Below are 4,654 nucleotides of genomic sequence, written 5' to 3' on the forward strand. Positions count from 1 at the left end.
AGAAATGCAGGCCAATTATAGAATAACATCGTATGTAAGGAAAAGTTTGCTGAAGATCATCCAACAGCAGTGCAGTACTCCATTGACAGTGAGCTAGCAGAAGTTCAGGCCAGATTCAGAAGAGGACGTGGAACAAGGGCTATCATTGCTGATGTCAGATGGATCTTGGCGAAGAGCAGAGCATACCACACCAATATTTACTTGCATTTCATTGACTATGCGGAGGCATTCAACTGTGTGGACCACCACAAACTATGCACAGCCTTGAGAAGAATGGGAGGCCCAGGACAACTTTCAACCTTCCTAGATTCATACTTGTCTGTCAGTTTGTCCTACTACGGTGACTTGTGTCTTGTTGTGATGCTTGAACCTATGTCACTGGTATTTTAAATACCAGCAGAGTCACCCAAAGTGAACAAGTTTCAGCAGAGCTTCCAAACTAAGAACAGACTATGAAGAAGGAATAGGCTGTCCGCTTCTGAGGAATTAGCCACCAAAGGCCTCTGGACAGCATCAAAACATTGTCAGATTCTGAAAACCTCATGCGAAGAAGCAGAACATTGTCAGAGAACAGTGCCAGAAGATGGGCTCCTCAGGACTGAAGGCACTCAAAATATGACTGAGGAAGCCCTGCCTTCTCAAAGTGGAGGGTGGAGTCGGCCATCGTGATGTGGCTGGAGCAAAGCCCGTGGGAGTAAAGCCTTTAGGGCCGTCATTTGCTGGTGGAGCATAACTCAAATCGAGAAGAAACAGCTACAAATCTGTAAACTTTGGAAACCCTATGGGGCAGTTCTGTTTGTCTCTACAGGGTCTCTCTGAATCAAAATCAACTTGATGGCACTGGGTTTTGGTTTTGGTGATGAGACGAATGTATTTTGCATGAAGGGACATAAATTGCGTGTGTTGGGGGAGCGGGGGCTAAGTGGAGAGTGGAATGTTAGGTATTGAATTCTGTCCTCTTGAAATATGTGTTGTAAATCTTTACCTCTATGCATGCGATCATAAGTCCAGTTGAAAATGGGTTGTTCTTACATTAACAATGCATAAATAGTCCTTTGTTCATTTAATGAAGGTATGTGTGGAGTCAATCTCAATATTTTATTTGAGATAGAAAACACATTAAATGCAAGCTAGCAAGCAGAGGTGGAGACGAGAGGTGCCATACTATAGGAAGACCACCCAAGAGCAGCAGCTCAGAGGCACAAGGACTTTCCACCAGAGCCAACAGAGGAAGCAAGCCTTCCCCTAGAGCTGGCACCCTGAACTAAGACTTCAGGGGTCCTCAAACTACGGCCCGCGGGCCACATGCGGCCCACTGAGGACATTTATCCGGCCCGCCCTGCCCCCATTTGTTATTTTACTTCAAAATAAGATATGTGCAGTGTGCATAGGGATTTGTTTATATTTTATTGTAAACTATAGGCCGGCCCTCCAATGGGTCTCAGGGACAGTGAACTGGCCCCCTGTTTAAAAAGTTTGAGGACCCCTGTTTCTAGACTCTTGTGTGGCATGACTCAAAGTGAGAAGAAACAACTACAAACATTCATTAATATTTGGAACTTGTAATAAGTATGAATACAGGAAAACTGAAAATCCTCAAAATGGAAATGAAATGCATAAATATTGATAGCCTAGGCATTAGTGAACTGAAATGGATTAGTACAAATATTGGCCATTTTCAAGGGAAAACTATATTGTCTACTATTCTGGGAATGACAAATTGAATGACAAAAAGAATGGTCTTACATTCATTGTCAGAACATTTCAAGATCTATCCTGAAGAACAATGCTGTCTGATAAAACAGTATTTATATGCCTACCAGGAAGACCAGTTCATGTAATTATTATTCAGCTTTATGTACCAACAACTAGTGCCAAAGATGAAGAAACTGAAGATTTTCACCAACTTCAGCAGTCTGAAATAGATCAAACATGCAATCAAGACACATCGATAATTATGGATGTTGAGATGTGAAAGTTAGAAGAAAGGAGGTCAGTAATTGGCATTTTGGAAGACAGCTACCTGGCTAACCTACTAGAGGAGATTCATTATTTGTGTTCATTCTAAAGGAAGATGATCCAAAAGAATGCAGAATTTATCAAACAATATCTTTAAACATCACATGCAAGTGCAATTCTGCTGGCTGAAGATAATTTAAATATTTAACTTGGCTCCACAAGCAACACTCCAGAAATTAGGTGACATATTGAATTGGGCAAATGTGCTACTTGAGACTACGTTAAAAGTTTCAAAGCTCAGATGTCACTTTGAGTATTCTAAGATCAGTGGTGGGATTCAGCTGGTTCCCACCGGTTCGGCAGAACTGATATCTAATTTTTGTTGAGTTAAGCGAATCCATTGTTAAAATGGCACTTTTAAGCAGAGTTCTATTTTGACGAAATACTTCACTTTTATTTCCTTGTGTTTGTTACTTCACTAAACAAACATAAAATGTAAAGAGAAAAACTGCCAAACAACCAGAGGGCGCCAGCTGTCATTCGGTTCAGCTTTGTGTGATGCCCCAATTCCCATGAGATAGTATGAGTGAACTACACAATTCCTGAAAGTGTTCAAAGAGCTACAAATGTTGTCAGAATGATTGCTGTAAGTTCAGCAGAAGCAGAAAGGGGCTTTACAAGGATGAACATAATATATTCAGAGAAGAGATGTCACCTGTTTCTAATATTTCAAACACAATGACTTTTGTCTAATTGGCTTACCAAAGGAATGGGATCCTACTCCTATAGTGAAAAGATGGTGTGTTAGTCTGGGTAGACTAGAGAAATAAATTAATAGTCATATTCATATAAGTGTAAGAAAGAGCTTTATATACAAGAGCAAATTGAATACAAATTGAATATTGAGAAAACATCCCAGCCCAGTCCAGGTCAAGTCCATTAATCCGATATTAGCCCATATATCCCTTACCAGTCTATAAATTCTTCTTCAGATTCACGCAACACATGCAATGACATCGAATGCAGGAAGAAAGATCGCAGGCCAGTGGGTGGAAAGTCTTGTGGATCCAGTGGTGGTAGAAGCCTCTCAGCGCTGACATGGGTCTCCACGTGGTTCCTCCAGCTCTCTGAGTTCTGGCTGCATCAGTTGTAGTTCCATCAGGCTCATCCTCAGTAATGTCTACTAGGGAGTGTGCATGTGTCCTGCCTCCAGCGAGCTATTTTATCTCCTTAGTGCCTACAAATGAGGTCAACAAGCTGTGACCTGATTGACAGGCTACACTCCACCCCTTCACTCTTTAACTCTCAAATTGACAACACAACAGGTGATGTAACTTCCACAGATAGTTAAGAATAAGTCACACAGCTGATGATGTTTGGATAAAAACGTAGAATATTACAAATGAGGATATCAATCAAGAAGCAATATGGAACTATCTTAACATCATTATCATTTTTGCTCAGATGTTTAGTATTTTTCATTAATATTTTAAAACTCATATAACATAATCTAGTTTTGTGTACTTCTTTCATGGTTCTTATTTAAGTATTAACTGTATGAAATAATAAACTACCTTTCAGAATATCATTTTTTTATGATACTTAAAATGGTCATGGGGCAGCAAACTTGTTAAATTACTTGAATCCCACCACTGACTAAGATGCACCTGACACAAGCTGCGGCATTTCTTTTTTTTTTTTTTAAGCTGCGCCATTTCCAAAGGCCTCATATGCATGAGACGCTGGACAATGAGTCATGAGCACTGAAGCGCTGATGCATTTGAATTGAACTTTGGTGTTGGTGAGGAGATGGATCCACCATGGAATGTCAGAAGAAATAAATCTGTCTTAGAAGGACACCCAGAATGTTTCTCAGAAATGAGATAGTGAGACTGTCATCATGCACATTGGACATGTCTTCAGGAAGGACCAATACCTGGAGGCCATCATGCTTGGTAAAGTCGAGGGTCATCAGAAAAGGGGAAACCCCTCAAGGAGACGAAGAGGCACAGTGGCTGCAGCAATAGGCTGAACAAGGAAACAGCGATTGAGAGGATGATGCAGGACGGAGCGCTGCTTGGTTCTCTTGTACATAGGGTGGTTTGTTGGGACAGATTGGAAGGGCATCTGATAGTGACAACAACAAACTATGAGAAAATACAATCCTGTTTAGTAAAGCCGTCGTTTTGGTACTTCTGGAATCGAAGCACTAGATAACCAAGGTGCGATCTTCTCTTTGTCTTCCAAGGCAGTCCTCCCCTCAGTGCCTTGTTCTGTGTCTACTCTTCTGAAGATCTTTGCCAGGATTGACGAGCTCTTCCCTTTCTTTAGTTTTTTTTCTTGGTTGCATCTTCTGCATTGTGCTCAAGTTCCTCCTGTCTTAATGCTAAGAAAAATCCAAAACAAACAACAACAACAGAGACAAAGCAAAAAACTGATACCTCCAATCTTTTAATTACCATCTTTCTCTCTTTCCACCCCACGAAGTCCTAAATTTCTGACTGCAACCTATTTTTCAACCTCTGCAATCCAGCCTAGGGTGCATAGGGTGGCGATGGGTCAGAGCTGACTTGATGGCACCTGACAACAACATTTCACCAAACTACTTTCACTTAGCTCACCAAAGGGTCCTGTGTTAATACATTCAAAAGGTACTTTTCAGGCTTCGCCGTTAGGAATAGACAACTCTCTCTGT

The sequence above is a fragment of the Echinops telfairi genome, unplaced genomic scaffold, assembly GCF_000313985.2.
Source record: "Echinops telfairi isolate 266 unplaced genomic scaffold, ASM31398v2 ScPeMD7_8;HRSCAF=38, whole genome shotgun sequence".
Lineage (NCBI taxonomy): Eukaryota > Metazoa > Chordata > Mammalia > Afrosoricida > Tenrecidae > Echinops > Echinops telfairi.